This window comes from Alligator sinensis, unplaced genomic scaffold (genome assembly GCF_000455745.1).
Source record: "Alligator sinensis unplaced genomic scaffold, ASM45574v1 scaffold851_1, whole genome shotgun sequence".
Classification (NCBI taxonomy): domain Eukaryota; kingdom Metazoa; phylum Chordata; order Crocodylia; family Alligatoridae; genus Alligator; species Alligator sinensis.
In genome coordinates, this window is record NW_005842410.1 from 834,727 (window position 1) to 845,900 (window position 11,174).

At 45.3% G+C, this 11,174-nt stretch overlaps 1 long non-coding RNA gene across 1 annotated transcript in view; it reads left to right on the forward strand.

Annotated features, from left to right (window-relative positions):
* The window catches only part of LOC102375386, an 8,140-nt gene extending 3,254 nt beyond the window's left edge, over positions 1–4,886 (forward strand). The window contains exons 2-4 of the long non-coding RNA XR_324581.3: positions 468–596; positions 1,523–1,610; positions 4,545–4,886. This is a non-coding gene — a long non-coding RNA (uncharacterized LOC102375386). The remainder of the gene's footprint in view (positions 1–467; positions 597–1,522; positions 1,611–4,544) is intronic.
* Positions 4,887–11,174: the final 6,288 nt, after the last annotated feature.

Here is an 11,174-nt window from a genome sequence, read left to right on the forward strand (position 1 = left end):
ATCTGTGTAAGTGGCCCAAAATGCTGCTTCTGCAGCTAACTTTAACCTTAACCACGTAAGTATTACTGCCCTGTCCAAGGATAACCTGGACTGGGACTTGCATCATTAGCTCAGTCAGAAGGCAGCTTCTCGTATCTTCAGAAGAGAAAGAGGATGGTCGTTCCAAAAGTTAATCCATTTCAAGACCTACCAGCACCATTCACATTCTTAGTAACAAACATGTTTTCAGCCCCACAGATGCTTGGATACAGAAGAAAAGGGTGATCCTATAAAAATCTGAGCCCCATCGAGATGCATGTGGAATATGGCTTGTGTAGGGTAACAAACAGATCAATATGGTGGAGTCCTGTAGGTGAACGTAGTGCAAAACAGTGGGGTGATCATCATCATCATCATCGTTTAACTCACTAGCACTTTGAATGAGATGTGAGCCTCATTATGTCAGGTTTTCTATAACATTGTAACAGTTCCTGTGCCTGATGCACTCTGCGATAGAGCCCTGGATTCTTGCAAAAAGATCTCCATGCCTTCATAAAGCCACAGTGGAGTCAATGGAGCTTCACCTAAGCAAAGAGCCTGATCGACTTCTTATGCTGGTAGGCAACATGTTTCATGCTGATCTGATTACAACTTGATGATAATTTAAGGTTGAAAATGCTAGTCCAATGGGAGTTTTCCTATTAACTACAATGGAGCCAAGATTTCACTCACAGGGGGCCATCATTTTATATCAAAGAAACACCACAGCAGCAAGAAAGGAAGCTTTCTGTAGTTGGGCAGCCATTTCTTCCCACTGTTTGGTAAACGGAAGTCAAATTGATAGTTTTAAAATACTGTTTTTCAGAGACTGACAGTAATAAATCCTTAGTGAGGTTCCTTCCCTCAGTTTGCCTGCAGCACTCATGTTGTCCAGTACAAGTTTCATATTTACCTGGCACCTGCACAGAAACTAAGATGTCAGAAGCTAATGTTCAGATTTTTCAGCATGGTTAGGGGAAGTGACAGCTGGGTGGGTGGAAAGTGCCAAACTGTTTTGCTCTTTTTTTATTTTTCTGTTTAAAAGATTTGGAAAGATGTAGGATCAGATCCTATGGGGAGGCAGATAATGGAGAAGACAGGTCACATTTTTCTCTCCCACTGTGGGGGCAGGGGTGTCAGGTTACTTAAATGGCAACCAAGTAGATGACTAAGATCACACACGCAAATCTGTAGGAAACCCAAGGGATGAAAGTGCCAGAATATTATTTTCCAGCAGCATACAAAAATCCCAAAGGGTTCACGTAGCCCGGAATATATTTCCAAAGGGAAAAAATAACCCAACAAAACAGCAAGTGCCTAAGATTAAAAAAATAAGGGGGGGGGGGAAGGGGGAGTAATTCACAATCTCTTCAAAAGACAAGATTTAGAAACCTGCATTCCCAAAGCATTCTTATTTTAGACTATCAAATGAGTCAAATCAATAAAGTAAGGACAATAGGAAAAACACTACATCATGGGGTCTTACTGTTTTCCTTTCCAACAGTTTTACATCAGTGCATGTTCAGCTGATGCCCTGGGGTTCTTCTCAGTTTGCATGATTGAATAACTGTAAAGAGCTGGACACTATACAGGTACTCCTTGACTTATGACTTTTCAAGTTACGACAAATGGCACTTACGACATTTATAAATTAACACCCTATTTTGACGTTCTGACATGGGTTTTGACTTGACGATGCTCGATACAGCTGTGTCCAGCTGGTAAGTCTGTTGTGGTCAAAGGGGAGGGGAAAAGGAAGGGGTGTGAGGGGCAGATCAAGGCCCCCCACAGCGAGGGAGGGAAAACTGGTTCCAAGTTACAACGTTTTGACTTACAATTGGTTCCTGAAAACCGTATCTTGTCATAAATCCAAGGACTGCCCATATAATCTGTAATGGGGAACCCTCTATTCCATCTCCCCATTCACGTGTAAAAGTTAAGGACCCACATTCTAGTACTGACACTTCTTCACTTGTTGTCAGTCCCTTGTATATTATTCATATGGCAAGGGTACCACGGATACATCATGGCTCAGTTTCTCAGCTGCTATCACTGGGGGAAAATCCCATTGAAATCAATGGAGCTTGCACCTGTTTACAGCAGATGCAATGCTGGCTCATGGCCTTTACTATAACAAGGTGCATCCCTGTGAGCACGTGTGTGGTTTGCAATGCTGCAGAGCCATTTGAGGCACCTCAAACCACATGTGGCACACTTGCACCTGTGCACCATGCTGCTAATTTGCAGTGTGGCAGGATTTTGACACTGGGAGATCCAGTGTAGCATGGCATGGCATGGTACAGCACATGTGACAGCAGTGTGAGCCACCAGAAACTGGAGCCTGACCAGCCAGAGCCATGCTCTGGATGCCAGTCAGGCTCTGAGAGGCCGGCTTGGTGCTGCTGCTGCCCTGGGAGGCCCCCAGAACACCAGGTAAGGCATGTGCTGTCCTAGCCTTCCCTACCCCACCCCGTGCCCTTTATTGCATACTGGATTACATGTGCAGGTGCATGCCTGGGGACAAACAGTAGTAGCACAAATTTGTACTGCTGCTATTTGTTCCACAGGAAATGTGCAACCACGTACAAGTGGGCTTGTGGGGACATGCCCACAGAGTATAAACTATACTTTACAACTTTCTTTGGGGAAGTCGTCAGAGTCCGTAGTGCAGTGCACCTCAGCTGAAGGGATCTTTTGCTACTTGTTTCAGATTCTTGAAACAAAATTTGAGCAGAGTTCTAGCTAATTGATTCACTTTTTTCAGGGTAAGAATATCAGCCCTATAATAAAGATGTTCATGTTAAATTTAATTTGTACTCGTATCAAATGTAATTCAACAAGCATGCCTGACCACTGTGAATGAGAACTTTTCCAAGGGACTACCAAAATAAAACTCATTCCACAAAGATTAATAAAAGAAAAAAAAATCCGTATCCAGATTAATAAAAAGATGCCATGGAGAATCAGTTCTTTAAATTCACTTTGCAGCCCAATTGGTCTATCACCCAGAGAGACAGGTGCTATTCTGTAGAGCACTAGTCCATCATGTGGTGATAGTGCTCTTGTATATCTAGGAAAGCCTGGCTGTACTAAGCACTGTGCAAATACATAGTGAACATCTATCCAACATGAAAAGATCTGAGATCTAAAAAGACAAGAACAAACAATAGGAGTAGAGGTGGGAGTAAACTGGGAGCTCATGAGTCCCAGGATGGTGATCTAGAGATGGAATCACACTGACCCAATTACTGATTCTTATTTATTACAATAGGTGTATTACTGAGACTAGCAATTTGGGAATGTCCCCTTAGCTACTCCATGAAACACTATATGGCCTCCTGTATTCTACTGTCTTCTACTAATGCCAGAGAGGTCAGCAGGCGGCCCAATATTACCCTGGAGTCTCTCTGCATATGGAAATCCCATGGTTTTTAGTAAAGATGGTGCTCCCCTTGGCCCCACCTTGAGTTGCAGCCATTTCCCCCTATGGACATAGCTTCCTACTCAGTAGTTTTGAGTGTCTAGGAAAGATACTACTACTAGTACGCAGAGACTGAGAAGAGCAGTACAGATAACATCAATGATGCACAAGACAGCAGAAGGCAAATGTAATGATTGTGTGGTGATGGGAGTCACTAACGCATGCGAGTGTTTCCAAAGGGAGAGGGGGAAGGAGTGCTGAAGGAGGCAGAGGGCTTCTGGAGGGGAACTGGAGTTCGGGAGACAGTAAATAACTGAGGAGTGTACTGAAGATAATGATTCACAGACTCTCAGAAGCTTTAGGGCTGGAAGGGACCTTGTGAGATCACTGGGTCTAGCCTCCCTGCTCTGGGCAGGAAAGATTGTGAGGGTCAAATAACCCCAGCAAGGTGTGCGTCCAGTCTCCTTTTGAAGATCTGCAGGGTTAGGTGCCTGCATGTGGGTGGACGATAGATCATGATAATATGGTATGGTATTTCCTCATCCTGAAAGGAACAGAGCATAAAGGGAATTCCTCCAACTCAGTGTAGGAGGAGGACATATTTTGGCATGTATACTTAAAGTTGGATTTTAACTTTTGGAAGCTTACTCATACATGGAAGCAGGTAGCTTCCTTTTATAACTTCATGATTCAGAAGGCAAATTAGCTATTCAACACTTTAAAAAATGTTTTGTGTTTTTTTTTTTTTAATTTTATTTAATTTTTTTTTAGTTTTCTGATTTTAGGTAGAGATGAGTCCTGTTTTTTTTTAACTCACTGGGTTGGCAACACTGACAGGCACTACATAAAAGTGTAAGTGCTCTACCATTCAGACTGGAGATACTTCAGCAGAATGCTTATATAAACATACTTTATGAATTGAGATTTTACATTAAACATTAAAGCCATTCTATTAAGTTTTATAAGGAAAAAATTATATAAGTCTGTGCTTAAATGACACAACACTGTCACTTCAGAATATTGCTGTAACCCATAAAACACAAGTTATGTTTTAAGTTATACAATGCTAGAATTTAGATAATACTCTTTTTTTTTTTTTTTTCAGGCAGGCGCGATTTGAGCAGCTGCACATCCAATTTATTTTTATGAGGTTGTGAGTGATAAAGCCAGCAATTCCCAGAATGAATTTTGGCCAAAATATGTTTTGATTCTGAACTAGATCCTTTTCCTTTAGACACTATACACCATAAACCTCTCATAGAAACTCTGTAAAACACCTCTCTACATATCAGATGTCTCTGATGGTTCACTGATCATGAGAATGTTTGTAATGTATACTAAAACTGATTAATAATCATGTTTGAGTGAAATATTTGAAATAGGATTGTGCATATATAGTATTTAGTTTAAAGGCAATTTCACATACATCCCAGTGAAATGCAGAATCACGCCCTCTTGTTTTGTAGGGAATAAAGCCCTTAAAATCCTATGTTGAAAATTATTTTAAAATGTCTGTTATCATTAAATTTGTTTTTTTTTGCTTATTGCTAATATGCATTGTTATTTATTCATATTAGCATTATTCATATTACAGTTACTCAAACAATTCCAGTTCAGATCCAACTAAGAACCATGCTTCACTGTGCTAAACACTCACTAAGAGAATCTGTTTCCTGAGGAGTTTGCATATAAATAGAAAAGACAGACAAAGCAAGTATGATTATCCCCATTTAAAATATAGCTGGTAAGATTCAGAAAAAAATAAATCATAATGTCTCTGTTTTAGGGCTGTGTTTCAATCCTGAGACTGTTTCAAATTCATATTGCCTGATTTAGGGCAAGGATCTGAATCAGTCTCCCAGTGGCCTAATCGCTGGGCTGTGCACTATTTCTTACTCAATCCTTCCTCTTTGGTCTAACAAATATTTAATCAATTCATGCAAAATGAAAGTTTTCAGTATGAGGGAGTGAGAGAACAGTGCTTCAGAATACCATTCAGCTTGGTGATGAACAACTCACAGGAGGGGAGTGTTCAAAGACCCTGAGCAGAATGGGGAATTGGAGCAGCGTATCTCATATCTTCTATAAGTGCTCTACCTCTGACTATTAGGTAGAAGAACAGCAATACTGCCCTGCTATTCCTAGCAAGTTTTAAAATCAAGACTGTCCTTTTCTTTCTTCTATTGCAAGTGCCTGAAAATGAAGCATTTAAAAAATCTCAGCATCTTCACAAAAATGTTATCTGTCATAACCCAATGATTTTTAGTGCCTCGGCACAGTGGAATTTTCCCGCCACACTAGAGCTTTTTTGCATGGTGGAGTTTTCTGCTGCAGAGAGTAAACTCTGGTGCAAAAGGGTTCCCGCCATTTGTATGTAAAATCGCACCCCATTATTGGCTGATTCTAAATTATTCCTACTTACCGGTTAGTAATTGGCTCGTTAGCCGTATAAAAATCCACGCGACTTCTGCCCAAGTCGGAGAACTTTGAGCACGCTGCAGAGTGACTTAAAAGAATTCCTGACTCGTGGCAGAGCGAATCAGTAGCCTGATCAACTACCGATTTTTCTCCCTGTCGCCGAGCGCTTATCCCCGACGTACCTTTCCTCTGCATGCCCAGTTCGTCTGCGGACTCACTGGCTCGGGTTCTTGCCAGTTGAAGCAACTCGTTGCAACTACGTAAGCAGCCTTTACAGCCTGCGTCGCGGCCACCAGCGGCGTAAGTAAAAAATTATTTTGCAACCAATACTCTGTCTCATCTCTCCATCCACCAGCCTGCCTGACGTTCGCTTAATTAACCAGCGTTTCCCTCGGTCGGTTCTACCCGGCCAAGACATTATCATTTTCACTTCAGCCCGAACAAGCAAATTTGACCCACATTCACAAAAAAAATTTTTGTTGAAAAATGTTGTTACAAATAATGTTACAAGTTTTGCCACTTCTGCTCAGTTTTTGTGTTACCAAAGAAGTTCAATAGAAGATGTCTTTCCAAATTCTACAGATTCCTGTCAAAAAGATCTTGAGTAATGCCATTTCTGAAAAATGTAATAAATGAAGAGAAACATCCCTTGTGTGTACACTTAACTGACAAAATCTCTGATTCTGCTTTGCACTTCAAGATGGAGCCTGGACACTAGCATGACTGAAGGACTGCACTATAAAATCCTAATATTTTATCACTCCCAAGGTGTGATATATCCATAAACAAACACCAAGGGTGCATCCACATAAGCAAGCATGTGTGCTTGCAGCAGCTCAAATAGGAGCGGCACAAATTTGTGCTGGAGATTTTTGCCTCAACGCACATGCCTGAGCATGCACTTTAGTGTGGGGCAAGTTGTGCCACGGGGCAAAATTACCCTGCCCAGCTCTTCCCAGATCTGCGGCCAGGGAGAGCTAGAGCCTGGGGCCAGCATCTGTGCTCGCCCCAGTAATATAAAAACCTGCCCTCAGGAGCTTCTCAGGCCAAGCCACTTGGTGTCTGGGGACACTACTCCTTGTGCCAGCTGGACTGCTGAAGCAGCCCTAACCTGGAGTGGCCCCTGCACCCTCTATCCCTGCAGCAGTCTGGCAGTTGGGGCTGCTGCCTGGTTGTGACCTGTTGCCACCTGCAACAGCATCTGCCCCCTTGGCCCTGCAGCCTCATGGCTGTGCTCCTACCAGACCTGGATGGAGAAGCCTCAATCTGCCATCTGGGTAGCTATCACCCAGCAGATGTGCTCCTTGTGGTGGCCTGCTTTGAACTGTCAAATTTTATCCTCTTGGCCCCAAATTGCCAAGAGGTCAGCCACCTTGTCTGCCCTCCAGATGCATCCTCAGTGCTGGCCCTGGACAGGCTCCTTGGCCCAGGTCTCACTACTTGTCACACCAGCAGAGATCCTGGTGTTCCCTGTTTAAAAATTGCAAATTCTCTGATAAGAAGCCCAAATTCTCCTATTAAAATACCCCAAATAGTGTTGTTTTGATATTAAAATGAAATGCCACTATATATAGAAATATCAGTTGGACAGTGTTGTATTGCTATATTTACAAGTTTAAAGCAATTTGGAAGCCTACCAGTGCCTCTATCATCATAATAAAACAAATTCTAAATATCTATACACTTTGGCATTTACTTTTGACTTTTTTTGTCATAGAAAAATCAGAGCTGCCCCTACCCTTTCACTCATCAAAATATGTGGTGCTGAGCAGCACTGATATGCCAGTGCCTGGCCCCGGCCCCTGCCCCTGCCCTTGCCCTTGCCTCTCACTCTCAACTCACAGCTCACCCACCCTGACCCCCAATTCCCTCACTCCTGACCCACAGGGCCAGGTAGGTGTGTGAGGGTTTTGTGGGGGTAGCTTGGGGGTGTGGGGTTTGTGGGTGGATTGTGGGGGGACTGTAGATGTGGAGGGACCCTGTACAGCTCACAGATTGCCCCCCATTGGGCACACAGCTCCCCCATGCAAAGCCACAGCCCCCCTGCAAGGCCCACAGCTGCACCCCATAGAGGCCACAGATCCCTCCTGCAGGAGCTACAGCCCCCCACCCCCACCCCAGCATCAGTGGCCATTGGGTACTCAGGGCCTGCTGCAGCCAGAGCCCTCTGTGGTGCGGCACTGCCCCGGCCGATTCAGACCCGGTACTGCCTGTGCTATGTGTTGTGGGTCCAGCCCGATGCAGCATGGCATGGGGCCATGCACCTTCAGGCAGCTCCGGGCCGCTCGGGCTGTCACCTAGGGCCCAGTGCTGCTCACAGGGACCGCGTGTCATACCAGGCTGGGTCCTGCCTCCATGGAACCGGCTCAGACCGATGGTGTGCGGGTCCCATGGAGCCAGCACCCACCCTGGCATGACACGCAGTCCTTGCAAGTGGTGGTGGGCCTCAGGTGACAGCACAAGTGGCTCGGAGCTTCCCAAAGGCACACAGCTCCATGGCAAGCTGGGATGAGCCCATGTGATGTGGCACAGGCAGCGCTGGGTACCAAGCAGCTGAGGCTGAACTATGCTGCCCCTCACTGCGGTGAGGGAGGTTGTGCCATGAGCGCCCTGAGTGCCCTGATGGCCGCTGCTGCCGTAGGGAGGCTGTGAGCCATCTGAGGGGGAGGCGGGAGACCCGCCCCTCCTGAACAGCCTCCCCCCACATAGTCCTTGCAGTCATACAGCCCCCACTCCAGCCCCCACCCCTAGTCCCTACTTACCTGGGGACAAAGCCTGGTCCAACCAAGCTGCAGGCTGCACCGCTCCTTGCCCCACATGGGGAGGCAGTGTGCTACAGCACCGGGGGGAGGGGCAGCCATAGAGATGCTTTGGCTAGCTACCAAAGCATCTCTTTGAAGGACCCCAGCCTCCAGTTGCCTCAGGGCATGGTCCTGCACTGTGCCCTGCCCCACTTTTTTTCTGCGGGTATTTTTTTGATACCTGGATTTCCAGGTACCAATTTTTGAGCCTCGCTGCAAATATGCAGTGCAGGGGATTTTTTTTTTGTTCCCAGCGTGCCTCTTGCAGTGTCTCAAACTGCTTTGAGATGCTGCGAGTGACTCGTGCAGGCTCATCTCGATGCGCCCCAAGGGTGCATCCAGACAAGTGTGTATGTAGGGTATAGAGCTACACAGACCCATCTGTGGCACCACAAATCACACGTGCCACTCATGCAGGCATTCACCATGTTTCTAATTTGCAGTGTCCTGAATTTTTTTGACATCAGGAGACCCCAGTGTCAAAAATCCTGCACCTGAAAAAGGTGGGGTGGTGTACATGGTACCAGCCGAGCAGGCTCCATGTGCCGGATCACTGCCACTGAAGCTGCAGGATACCCCCAGGATCCCAGGCAAAGCTGCTGGGGCCAGCCTTGGTACTGGCCCCAGCCTCCTCTACCCCACCGGAGGTAACTTGCCACATGCCAGAGTGTGCGTGCACAAGCATTCCCCAGCAATAACTAGCAGTGGCACAAATATATGCCACTGCTGTTTGTCTCTGGGGAAATGCACATGAGCACTCATCTGGACATGCCTCAAGAGGCCACCTCTCAATACCCAATGAATTTGTTGGTTAGCGATATGCAGTCACCAAAGAGTTGACTATTTCATTGCTTCTAGTCTTCTGATTTTAAACCCATGCTTAACAGAACTGAAATATGTAATCTAAAGCAAGCCACTGACTGATGAATTCATCAGTCTTAAAAAGATTGTTCTATTAAGTAAATACTTTTTGTAGCTTCATATGTTATGATAAGCTACTAAATCCCTAAATTACTATATTAAGCTGTTCATGAAGCAATATTTCATTTTTATGGTAAGTACTATTGATATGCAGTTTCTGGAGCACCATTTGCCATTTTTATATGATAATAAAGTTACAAATATGACTTTATTCCAATTAGGTATTGGTTGATGGGTTAGATGGCACATTTATATTTACAATTTGTTCTTCACATAGTTATACTCAGAAAAGAAAACATGTCGGTATTAATATAAAATATTCCTCCATCTGACATAGTGGAGCTTTAATTATATCATGCAAAGCCTATACAATTACTTTTCATTGCTCAGAGGACACCAAAATATAGTAAACGAAAAATGTAGTAATGTGAGTACTTTAAGAGTGGTACAAGATCATTGTGTTATATTTTTTATAAGGAATGGAAGTTTTTATGCAACAGCATAAAAACATTCTCTTGTCCCTCCACTACCAGCAGTGGCGACACATAACGGGTGCACAGGGGTGCACGTGCACCCCCTGAGAGCGCCGGTGCACCCCCTGACTGGCCGTGCTTGCTGCTTAGGCTACAGGCAGGGGAGGCAGGTGGGAGCATTGGTGCCCCCTGTGAATGCTGGCCAGGGAATGGGGGTGCTGCGGTGCTCCCAGAAGCATCGGTGGCCACTTCCAGAAGTGGCAGTGGCTGATTCACAGTTGGCTGCGGGGGGACTCCCGTCGGTGAGATTGGTCATGGGGGGACCAAGATGGGGGGGACCCTGGTCAGCAAGATTGGCTATGGGGAGACTCCCCCCCCAGTCGCTAATTGGTCGCTGGGCGGGGGGGGGGCATGCCCCGCCTAAGGTGGCACCACTCATCTATGACTACCAGGTTTTTACTGCACCATTCTTGTCTTCTGACTACCCGATAATTTCTCTTATATCCTGTTTTTATTTACATAAGGAGTTTTACACAACTCCTTATTCCATCTGCTACTTAGCTCTACTGCATGTGCTTCTCTCTCAGTGACCTCCAAAAAGGTCCTGTAATACCTGAAAGCTTGTTTTAAGTCTGTCCCAATGATGCAGTTGGTCCAATAAAAGATAATCACCCACAAAACTCTTGTCTGAAACAATGCAGACATTTACTTGGGAAAAATTTAATTTTTCATAGTATAACTTGGTCAGGACTCTACAACTATTACAGTGTACAAACAACTGTGCAATAGCATGCCTTTTACTCCCATATTCATGGGCAGATACAGGATCATGGTGAGCAGGGTACGGCTACATGTCCTTCAGCTGGGTGATGAGGAGAGCTCACGGTGCATGAGCCAAACAAGCAAAGCGGGTGAGGTCATATCCTACCTTACCGTGATCCTGGATGTCAGTGAGATCTGAGCTCACTGGAATGTCAGCACAGTGGCAGCCAGAACTCTACATATACCATGAGCTCTGAGTTCACCAGCTGGTTGGCGCAGGGTTTGCCCGGAGCTCCTGCTTTCTTACAGCTCTGGAGCACAGGGAGTGATGCCACTGCCATTCACACCATCACTGAATTC